This window comes from Delphinus delphis, chromosome 16, assembly GCF_949987515.2.
Source record: "Delphinus delphis chromosome 16, mDelDel1.2, whole genome shotgun sequence".
NCBI lineage: Eukaryota > Metazoa > Chordata > Mammalia > Artiodactyla > Delphinidae > Delphinus > Delphinus delphis.
The window spans coordinates 63,321,250-63,333,952 of NC_082698.1; the positions used below are offsets into that span (position 1 = coordinate 63,321,250).

Below are 12,703 nucleotides of genomic sequence, written 5' to 3' on the forward strand. Positions count from 1 at the left end.
AGAGAACTATATTCAATATTCTACGATAATCTATAAAGGAAAAAAATATAAAAAAGAATGTGTATATATATGTATAACTGAATCAATTTTCTGTACAGCAATAATTAATACAACATTATAAATCAACTATACTTCAATAAAAAAACAAAAAGAACAAAAAGAATTTTTTAAATTAAAAAAACCACATCTAGTCATCACTCCACTGTCAAAGGGTAGCTACTGCTATCACATCTATCATAGATTTCTTTGGCTTATTTCCCAACTTTATACAGCTGACTTCCTTTTACTCAAAATTATATTTCTGAGAGTCATCCATGTTGTAAAGTTTAACTGTAATCCATTCATTCTTACTGCTATACAGTAATTCATTGACTGAATATACTACAATGTATATCTCTATTCTACTGTAGATGGACATTTAGTTTTAGTTTTTGGCTATAACAAAGAACACTGCTATAACATATTACTGTTATATTTTGGTGAACTTGTACATACATTGCATGGAGTGGAAGTGCTCAGTCATTCAGTGTGTGTATATATGCGTGTAGTTTAGGAGATAGGCCAAATCATTTTCTACAGTGGTTGTCAATACACACTCCCACCAGAAATTATGAGTTTCAATTTTTATTAACAATTAGCTCACATTCTTATTAACAATTAGTATTTTCTATCTTTACACATCAGACATTCTGGTGAGTGGGTAGTGACACCCCTTTTCAAAAATTTTTTTGAGATGAAGTTCCCATGAAATAAAAGTCATCATTTTACCATCTGAAATTGTGTAATTCTGATTTTATTCACAGTGTTGTGCAACAATCACCTCTAATTCCAGAACATTTTCATCACCCCTAATAGAAACACTGTACCCATTAAGGAATCATTATTCCCCCCTCTAATCCCTATTTTTTTAAACCTTGAAATAGTTCATCCAAAATTATACCACAGGAGGAGACAATAGGGGACATTTTGGTCAAGAGCAAATAGAAAATAAGCTCTATAATATTTAACGTGGCTCTGGATGTTCTAGTCAATGCCTTGAAGACAGTAAAATCTAAACATAAAAAATTAGGAGACTTCTTACTGAATGATGATTATATAACTGACTGCAAAGAAAAAACAGGAATATCGACTAAAAAAAAGAATCAGGGGCTTCCCTGGTGGCCTGCCGATGCAGGGGACACGGGTTCGTGCCCCGGTCCGGGAAGATCCCACATGCCGCGGAGCAGCTAGGCCCGTGAGCCATGGCCGCTGAGTCTGCGCGTCCGGAGCCTGTGCTCCACAACGGGAGAGGCCACAACAGTGAGAGGTCCGCGTACAGAAAAAAAAAAAAAAAAAAAAATTCCAGATACATTAACAATGTAAATATAAAAAGATGTAAGGAAAAATCTTCCAAAGCAAGAGCAAAAAGTGGTAAGCCATAGAAGAAAAGATAGAATTCTTTAACTACATATGATATTAACAATCTTAAAGGCAAAGACACCATAATATGCTTTTCAAATTGCTGATCACAACCTATGTGTCCCAATACCAATATCACGCTTTGTGACAAGTGTCTTTTAATGGAATATTAAAGAAAAATGTGTACACTACATTTAGTAAAGATAAGTATTATCATAATTTTTTTTTTTTTTTTTTTGGCGGTATGCGGGCCTCTCTCACTGTTGTGGCCTCTCCCGTTGTGGAGCACAGGCTCCGGACGCGCAGGCTCAGCGGCCATGGCTCACGGGCCTAGAAGCTCCGCGGCATGTGGGATCTTCTCAGACGGCGGCACAAACCCGTGTCCCCTGAACCTGCAGGTGGACTCTCAACCACTGCGCCACCAGGGAAACCCTATCATATAAATTTTTATGTATGTGTTTGTGCATTGAATAGTGATGTAAAATGTATTTATTTCCTGATATGCGTAGCTACTTATAAAGGTAGGAGAAATATTGCCAAAAATAAATTGAAAAGTCAAGTGACAGACTGGGAAAATATTCGCAGTACATATAAAGAGTTACCATTCTTAATAAAAAAGCTCCAACAAATTAAGAAGGAAAATGACTCAATAGAATAGTGAGGAAAGAATAGACCTATGCAATTCACTTAGGTGGAAATCAAAAGGATCAAAAGCTGTCCAACTTTACTAGAAGACAAGCAAGTGAAAATAAATGTCATGTTTTCATCCATCCAAATTGCAAACTAAAAAAGTAGAAATGTATGTAAGCAAATCATAATACAACATAACATTTACAGTAGAGAAAGTATGAAATAAACTCATATAATCATATTGTGAAAAATGTGCAGCCATTACTCTATGTATCAATATTCTTAGTATATCATTAACCAAAATAAGATGCACATGTGACATTATCATCCCTTTTTATTTAAAACACACAAACACTGGGAATTCCCTGGCGGTCCAGTGGTTAGTACTCAGCACTTTCACTCCTGTGGCCGGGGTTTGATCCCTGCTCTGGGAACTAACATCCCATAAGCCTTGCAGCACAGCCAAACACACACACACACACACACACACACACACACACACACACACACAAATTGGTCTAGCACAGAAAAAAAGCTGGTAGTATAAACCTAAAATGTTAATAATAGTTACCACTGTGAAATAGAATTAAAGGGGAATTTTTTTTTTTTTACTTGAAGCTTTTAAGTTTATAGGTATGCATATCCGAACACACTGGACTATACATTCCCTTACAGAGACGATCTTGAGGTTCTTTTAAAATTTATGTACTAAAAGCATAAGACAGTCTCATTAATTAATGAGCTTAATTAAAAAGCAACTGACCAACACAGAAAACAAACTTATGGTTACCAAAGGGGAAAGGGGGGGAGGGAAAAATTAGGAGTTCAGGATTAATGGATACACATTACTATATATAAAATAGATAAACAACAAGGACCTACTGTATAGCACAGGGAACTATATTCAATATCTTGTAATAACCTATAATGGAAAAGAATCTGAAAAAGATTATGTATATAAATATGTATAACTTAATCACTTTGCTGGACACCTGTAACTAACACAAATTGTAAATCAGCTAAACTTCAATTTTTTAAAATGTGCTTCCAACCTAAATGTCCATCGACAGATGAATGAATATAGAAGATGTGGCATCTATATACAATGGAATACCACTCAGCCATAAAAAGGAACGAAAGTGAGTTATTTGTAATGAGGTGGATGGACCTAGAGTCCGTCATACAGAGTGAAGTAAGTCAGAAAAAGAAAGAAAAATACTGTATACTAACGCACATATATGGAATCTAAAAAACAGTACTGATGAACCTAGTGGCAGGGCAGGAATAAAGACACAAATGTAGAGAATGGACTTGAGGACACGGGGGAGAAGGGGAAGCTGGGACCAAGTGAGAGAATATAACATTGACATATATGGTAACATTGACACTACCAAATGTAAAATGGATGGCTAGTGGGAAGCTGCCACATAGCACAGGGAGATCAGCTGGATGCTTTGTGATCACCTAGATGGGTGGGATAGGGAGGGTGGGAGGGAGGCTCAAGAGGGAGGGGATATGGGGATATATGTATACATATAGCTGATTCACTTTGTTGTACAGCAGAAACTAATTCAACATTGTAAAGCAATTATACTCCAATAAAGATATAAAATATATATATAAAATAAAATAAGAAAAATAAAAATGTACTTCCAAGAATTCTGATAGTACTAAAGATCTTTACTTTATGATACCTTCTAGTTTCTAGACCACCCCTACCTATTCACAGTTCATTTTGCAACTTCTGATTTTCTTGTTTTCCTACTCAATCTAGATCCCTTGGACTGCTGTTTCAATAGTTTTATTCTTTGATCTCCTGCATTTTTCAAAGACAAAGCAGGTAATAGAACATACTTGGTATACATATTAGAAAAAAAATTGACTTATTATTCAGTTATAACTCATGCAACTTTTAAAAAACACTGGGTATCACAAGTTTATAAGTACATGAAAACATGTCCTACACTCTGCTAACTATAAAACTAAACTTTAAGGAAACGGAATTCCCTGGCAGTTCAGTGGATAGGACTTGGCGCTTTCACTGCCAGGGACCCAGGTTTAGGTAACTAAGATGCCTCAAGCTGTGCAGCACAGCCAAAAAAAAAAAAAAGAGATACATCCAAATAATGTACTCACCACAAAGTGGGTATAGAGGGAACACACCTCAAAATAATAAAGGCCATTATGATAAGCCATAAGCCCACAGCTAACATCATACTCAATGGTGAAAAGCTGAAATCATTTCCTGTAAGATGAGGAACAAGACAAGGATGCCCCTCTTGCTACTTTTATTCAACATAATATTGGAAGTCCTAGTCATAGCAATCAGACAAGAAGAAGAAATAAAAGCAATGCAAATTGGAAAAGAAGTAGTAAAACTGCCACTGTTTGCAGATGACATACTATACATAGAAAATCCTAAAAAATTACCAAAAACTATAAGAGCTCATCAATGAATTCGGTAAAGTTGCAGGACTGAAAATTAATATACAGAAATCTCTTGCATATCTATACACTAACAACAAACCATCAGGAAGAGAAATTAAGGAAAAAATCCCATTTAGAATCCCATCAAAAAGAATAAAATACCTAGGAATAACTCTAACTAAGGAGGTAAAAGACCTGTACTCAGAAAACTATAAGACATTAATGAAAGAAATTGAAACTGACACAAACAGATGGAAAGATATACTGCATTCATGGATTGGAAGAATTAACATTTTTTAAATGACCATACTATCTAAGGCAATCTACAGATTCAATGCAATTCCTATCAAAATACCAAATCAAAATTACCAAATAATTTTTGTATGAAAACACAAAGGACCCTGAATAGCCAAAACAATCTTGAGAACAAAGAACAGAACTAGGCGTATCATACTGCCTAACTTTAGACTATACTATGTAGCTACAGTAATCAAAAGAGTATAGTACTGCACAAAAACAGACACATAGATCAATGGAACGGAATAGAGAGTCCAGAAATAAACCCATGCACTTATGGTCAATCTACAACAAAGAAGGCAGGAATATACAATGGGGAAAAGATAGTCTCTTCAATAGGTGGTGCTTGGGAAAGCTGGACAGCTACATGTAAAAGAATGAAATTAGAAATTTTCTGACACCACATATAAAAATACACACAAAGTGGATTAAAGAACAAAATGTAAGACCTGAAACCATAAAACTTCTAGAAGAAAACATAGGCAGACACTCTTTGCAATAAGTCACAGCATTATTTTTTGGATCTGTCTCCTAAAACAAAAGAAACAAAAGTAAAAATAAACAAATGGAATCTAATTAAATTTAAAAGCTTTGCACAGCAAAGGAAACCATCAACAGAATGAAAAGACAACCTACTAAATGAGAGAAAATATTTGCAAATGATATGACCAATAAAGGGTTAGTATTCAAAATATATAAACAGCTCATACAACTCAATATAAAAAAAACGCAGGCAATTAAAAAATGGTGAGAAGATTTGAATGGACATTTTTAAGAAGATATATAGATGGCTAAAAGGCACATGAAAAGATGTTCAACATCACTAATCTTCAGAGAAATGCAAATCAAAACCATAATGAGATATCACCTCACATCAGAATGGCTATAATCAAGAAGACCACAAGTAACAAATGTTGGTGAGGATGTGGAGAAAAAGGAACCCTCGTACACTGTTGGTAGAAACATAAATTGGTGCAGCCACTGTGAAAAACGGTATGGAGATTCCTCAACAAACTAAAAATAGAACTACCATATGATTCAGTGATTCCACTCTTAGGTATATCTAAAGAAAATGAAAACACTAATTCAAAAAGATACATGTACCCAAATGTTCATAGCAGGATTATTTAAATAGCTAAGATATGGAAGCAAACTAAGTGTCCACCAACAGATGAATGGATAAAGAAGATGTGGTATATTATATACAATGAAATACTACTCAGCTAAAAAAGGAATGAAATTTTGCCATTTGCAACAACACGGATGGACTTGGAGAATATTATTCTTAGTGAAATAAGTCAGACAGAGAAAGACAAATACTGTATGATATCACTTATATGTGGTATCTAAAAAATAAAACAAATGAATGAATATAACAAAACAGAAACAGAATCCCAGATGTAGAGAATAAGCCAGTGGTTATCAATGGGGAGAGGAAAGGGGGAAGGGTCAAGATAGGGGTAGGGAATTAAGACATATCAACTACTATGTATAAAATAAATGTTATAAGGATCTAGTGTACAGCACAAGGAATATAACCAATATTTTATAATAACTTTAAATGGAATATATAATCTATATAAAATTTTTGAATCACTATGTTGTATAGCTGAAACTATAACATACAATTATATAATATTTTATATATAACTATAATATATAATATTTTAAATAAACTATACCTCAATTTTTAAAAATGCATAAAATCAACTTTTTAAATAGATACATCTAAATAAAGTATACATACATCTAAACAAACTATACATAGGTTTGTTTTTAAATACAAGTGTTGAAAAGAAAAGAAACTAACCTATGTGCTATTACTGGTTAATCTTGAACACTAAGATGGGGAAGGGAAGAGAGCAATCCTTAGGAATTGTGTGACCCAGGAGACGGTACTTGGCCTAAACTATAGTTTCTTCCTTCTAAGAGATCATATATGATAGTGATGGGAATTAGATGAGATAATGACTCAAGAGCACAGTGATGATGAGCTATCACTGAGAGAGCACAATTTCATTACAATAGTTATAATTCAAAAAAAGTTAGCTGTATTCTAATATACTCCTTACTTGCAGTAACTCATTAATCTTCATACAAACCTGATGAAGACACTGTGAAAAGGTGCTCAACATTAAAAGAAATGCAAATTAAAGTGACACAGATAACATTTTTCATTTATCAGAATAACAATGAAAAAGTTTGACCACCTAGACCCTTGGGCAAGCTGTAGGGAGATAAACTTTCATAAAATGTTGGTGGAAGTACAAAATAGTGTAACCCCTATGCAATTACCCCTAGGGCAATTTGGCAATAATTAACTATCAAAATTAAGTGCAACTTTAATACAGCAGTTTGAAATTTATCTTAGCTAGCTATACCTGCATATAATTACATGTTTTGACAGCTTTGTATATTTTAACAAATAGCTGAAAATATCCCAGTGTCCATCTGTAGCAGACTAATTCAATTGTGATATAATATAATATAATATAATGCCTTGCAACTATAAAAAAGGATGATAGGGACTTCCCTGGTGGTGCAGTGGTTAAGAATCTGCCTGCCAATGCAGGGGACAGGGGTTCCAGCCCTGGTCTGGGAAGATCCCACCTGCCGCAGAGCAACTAAGCCTGTGGGCCACAACTACTGAGCCTGCACTCTACAGCCCACAAACCACAACTACTGAGCCTGCGTGCCACAACTACTGAAGCCCGTGTGCCACAACTCCTGAAGCCCACGAGCCTAGAGCCCGTGCTCTGCAACAAGGGAAGCCACCGCAATGAGAGGCCCGTGCACCGCAACGAAGAGTAGCCCCCGCTAGCCGCAACTAGAGAAAGTCTGCGCGCAGCAACAAGACCCAACACAGCCAAAAATAAACAAATAAATAAATAAAAGAATGATAAAAAGTTACAGAGCTAATAGGCAAAGATGTCCAAAGTATGTTTTTAAAAATATAGTACTTGTATATGAAATATATCTTTTTGTATAAAAAGAAATAAGATTCATATTTGCATAAAGAAACTCTGGAAGAATACAGCTCTTCCTCAGCACTGCCTTCGGAGGTGGCAGCTGTCTCCAACTCGGCATCATGGCTGCCCTCAGACCCCCCGTGAAGCCCAAGATCATCAAAAAGAGGACCAAGAAATTCATCCGGCACCAGTCAGACCAATATGTCAAAATTAAGCGGAACTGGTGGAAACCCAGAGGCACTGACAACAGGGTGTGCAGGAGATTCAAGGGCCAGATCTTGATGCCCAACATCAGTAACGGGAGCAACAAGAAAACAAAGCGCACGCTGCCCAGCAGCTTCCGTAAGTTCCTGGTCCACCTGGTCAAGGAGCTTGAAGTGAGGCTGATGTGCAACAAAGCTTACTATGCTGAGATTGCTCACAACCTCTCCTCCAAGAACCAAAAAGCCATTGTGGAAAGAGCAGCCCAGCTGGCCATCAGAATCACCAATCCCAACGCCAGGTTGCTCAGCGAAGAAAATGAACAGACAGCTCACGTCACATTTAGTTTGTGTTAATAAAACCATAAGACTCGGCTAAAAAAAAGAAACTATGGAAGAATACAAAAGAAACTAATGCTGAATAGGAAGAGTTTAGTTTAGGAGCAATACCTGACAGTGAGAAAACAGCAAGGAGGCCTGGGAACTATTTAGACCCAGATCTGATTAAACACTGTTTTGACTTTTTAATATGTTTCCTTTAAAATTAAACCAAAATTGACAAAGCACTCTATGGAAAGATTTCTAGGGTACAATTAAGTGAAAAAACCTAAATGCAGAATAGTTTATGTAGTATCAAATTACAAACAAATTAGAGCAAAAGGAAGAGTGCAGAGTACATATGTATTTGCTAATATTTGTTTAAGATATTTCAGGAAGGGTATATACAACTGTCAACATTTGTATTATAGAAACTGTACTGAGTGGTATTCTGGTAAATGTTTAACAATCAACTTGGAAAGTGGTGGGGAGAAAGCCCTGTTTTGTAGGGTTGGCCAATTTTTGTGGTGTAAATACACCCACCACGGTGGATTGTAAACTATCAGTGTGACCACCTGAGCAAGAGTTGGGAAGAAATGCACACATCTAGTGAGCTGGAAGGAGCTGTCTCCATGACACCACTGAGAGCACTAATCCAGGCCCCAGTGGCTACATTGTTTTAATGAAAATTTTATTGACATTTAATCTGCTTAGGTATAGTGTATTTCCTGAACATCTATCTTGAATCTCAAATTATTATTGTTAACATTTATCTCTAAAGAGAAGCCAACTCTCTGAAGGAAGTGAAGTGTTTCAAGAATATTGGAATGCTGGCTGTTTTATCCCCTCAAGTTTCATGTACACTCCGGGGACACCAAACTCTTGCCACCTACCCACCTGTGTTTATGTCTCTTCTCCTCCTCCTCCAACCCCCCTCCCTCTCCGGTCCCACTGCTGTCCTCTGCTACTCCAAAAGGGCCCAAGGGAACAGTTTACAAGACAGTAAGTGATTAAAACTCCCCTAGTTGTCTGTCTTCCACTCTATACCCATTTCAAGATTATAGGTTGTTCGCACTCTGAACTAACAGGAATGTTGAACTCCTTAGATCAGATCTGGGTCCGGTAGTTCCCAGGCCCCCTCCATCTTGTCATTTTTCCACATTCCTATCATCAGGATACTCTTACACCCGCTCTTGAAGGAGCTCAAATGACACTGAGCAAAGGGGTATTTTATTCTGAAAAGACCCTGCCCTATGGACCGGATCTGACTGTAACTCCTCCCAACACACACTCACATTCCTTACATGCTGCATGTCCTGTATCAAGAAACAGGTACCCAGATCACATGAAAAAATAAAGACTTTCGAAGCATGTTCAGAGATGTGGTCCTACAAGACTATGACCTTTACTACACAGGTAGATCAGTGTGTTTCTCAACTTTCTTTTCATTTTTTTTCATCCCTTACTGCAGGAGTCTTTTAGTTTTTTTTTTTTATTTTTTGGCTGCCCCGTGGGCATGTGGGATCTTAGTTCCCCAACCAGGGATCTAACACCCCACCCCGCCACCCCCACCCCACAGTGGAAGCGCTGAGTCTTAATCATTGGACCGCCAGGGAAGTCCCTGCAGGAGTCTTTTAAAACATTTTTTTCCCTAATAGCCCTCCCCGTGAGATCTTAATACAACAGATATTGTGGGTATCTGTTTACGTACTGTGGCCCCCTTGTAATATCTAAGATTTTTTCGCCCTGCCCCCCACCAATATAAACCCCCTCAGAGTAAAAAACAATTTTAAAAACATGTAGAACAGGAGGAGCAGCCCACAGCGCATTTATTCCTAATCGGAGGTGACACCTTCAAAATCTACGTTCTCAACCTGAAAATTGAGAGCTTGGAGAAAATTTTGAGGGAGAACCACTGGGGCCTCCATTAATTTTCACTTTAAGATGACACAATCATGCCTGATACTGTATTTTCCCTCCCACATTCTCTAAAAAGAAGCATGGAGGTCAGCCCTGCTCTGCAACCTACCACCATGCAATGCTAACCACAACTGCTTGATAACAAAACCAAATTTAAGTCAAAAGTAAAGATGAACCAGCTACTCATCAAAGATCCACCCAAGGGGATTCTAAAATAGACATTTAACACACATACACCAAAAATATCCCCCTTCAAAGGGGACCTGCAAAAAGCTACCTTATTTTCGTATAGCAATGAAATTACCTTCTCCAGAATCCCAGCCATTAAGCTCTCTTTTTCCTTTTTTTAGGCATAAAAAGGGAATACCTGCCCAACCAAGTTTTGTAGCCCTAACATTCTCTGAGCTTTGCCTCTGATCTCTGTTTCTCCAGTTTGCCTAGAGCCACCCGGTGAGGGGTTCAAAGGCCACAGAAAGGCAGGGCTGCGTCAGCCAGGAGAGGGGGAGTCTAAGGAACTAGGTCAGCATGCATCCCCACCTGCCCTACCTCATTGCCATACGGACTTACGGCTTTTCCAAGTTTGCGCCGAATAGGAGCCATGGCAGAAACTTCAAATGTTTCCCAATTCTCTCAGTCAGATCCAGACACCAGATCCAGACAGCTTTTCTAATGTTTTTATTCTTATCCCCAAACAAAAACTCCACCCTCGTTTGGCCACAGGGTCTTAGTATCTAAAGTAATTCCTTTAACTTGGGGGTGGGGCAAAGGAGGAGAGTTACTAAAGGGAGGGACAACTTGTATTTAATCAAAAACCAAGTTAGGGGCTTCCCTGGTGGCGCAGTGGTTGAGAGTCCGCCTGCCGATGCAGGGGACACGGGTTCGTGCACCGGTCCGGGAAGATCCCACATGCCGCGGAGTGGGTGGGCCCGTGAGCCATGGCCGCTGAGCCTGCGCGTCCGGAGCCTGTGCTCCGCAATGGGAGAGGCCACAACTGTGAGAGGCCCGCGTACCGCAAATAAAAACAAAAAACAACAACAACAACAAAAAAAACCAAGTTAATTGCAGATTAGTTCCAAATGTATACAAAACTGACCTAAGAGCTAAACCTCTGTAGTCACAGATGACCTAGTCCTAGACCTCTTCCTCTGGAGCTAAGAGTCAGTATAATTTATTCCCAGTCAAAAAGATAAAAACCCACTCTCTGGGCTCGGAGCTAGTTTGTGGTGACAATGCTAAAAGCACTACGGTCAGGATTGTCGGTAAATACGGGCCCATTATGCTGCCTCCCTCAGGAAGACGGTGAAGAAAACTGAAATCAGCCAGCACGCCAAGTACACTTGTTTCTCTGGTGGCAAAACCAAAATGAAGAAATGAGCTTTGGGGACCTGGCGCCATGGTTCCTGAAAAGCTTGCAGGTGATGCCTAGACCTACAGTACCGCTCCTACCATCGCTATAAAATCTGACTGAAGGAACTGTAAGACCAGTGGAAGGTCCACCATTGGTAACATTGCTAGCCTACAATAAATGGGTTAACTCATGTAACAACAAAAGACAAAAAGCCTGTCAGACCCCAAATCTGCCTCAAGCTATCATCCCATCAAATTCCCTCCTGATTCAAATATCTTAAGTAGTTATCCCCCAAGGTTATAAATGAGTTCTTAACTGCCAAGTCCAATCATTCCTTAAATATCATAGGCCTAACCTGCTCTTTTGTGGATCCCCAAGGAGATTCTCAACTGAAACTATAATCTAGGTCTCCCCTGGAGCCTCACTCTTGGGTGTCTGTCCCTTGGTTGTGGGTGTGTCCCCCTGAGCCCATTCCATAGAGGATTCTAAGTCAAAACCCACAGACTTTTTGTTCTTCGCACTTTTCATGAACAATCCTATCCAAGCTTAAAGTTAATAACCAACTCTCATGTTCAGTGTTTTTTTTTTTTTTTTTTTTTTTGGCCACACCTCACGGCATGTGGGATCACAGTTCCCCGACCAGGAATCAAACTCATGCCCCCTGCATTGAAAGTGCGGAGTTTTAACCACTGGACCACCAGGGAAGTCCCCAGTTATTATTCTTTACACTTTTTATGTATCTTAATTGTTTCATATATTTTTAATAACGTGAGTTTTACTGGAATCAAACTGGTGACTCTCCGACTGCTTACCAACCACATGGCATAGAGCGAGTCCTTGCTAATTGAGCCTCAGTTTCCTTAAGATAAATCAAGACTATGGGATTAACTTATACACACTACTATACATAAAATAGATAACCAACAAAGACCTACTATATGGCACACGGAATTATACTCAATATTTTTTAATAACCTATAAGGCAAAAGAATCTGAAAAAGAATATCTGTGTGTGTTATATATATTCATATATACATATATATATATATATATATATATATATATATACACCTGAATTGCTGTGCTGTACACCTAAAAGTAACACGATATTATAAATCAACTATACTTCAATTTAAAAAGAATTTCTCAGGATTTAAAAAAATTATTAAAAAAAACATAAATAACTACTGTATAGC

General features: G+C 37.9%; 1 protein-coding gene and 1 pseudogene across 5 annotated transcripts in view; one reads left to right on the forward strand and one right to left on the reverse strand.

The window, feature by feature from the left end:
* The window catches only part of TET1 (tet methylcytosine dioxygenase 1), a 123,663-nt gene that overhangs the window by 47,413 nt on the left and 63,547 nt on the right, over nt 1-12,703 (reverse strand). The gene's annotated exons all lie outside the window — the stretch shown is intronic.
* On the forward strand, nt 7,841-8,278 carry LOC132439628 (large ribosomal subunit protein eL32 pseudogene; annotated as a pseudogene).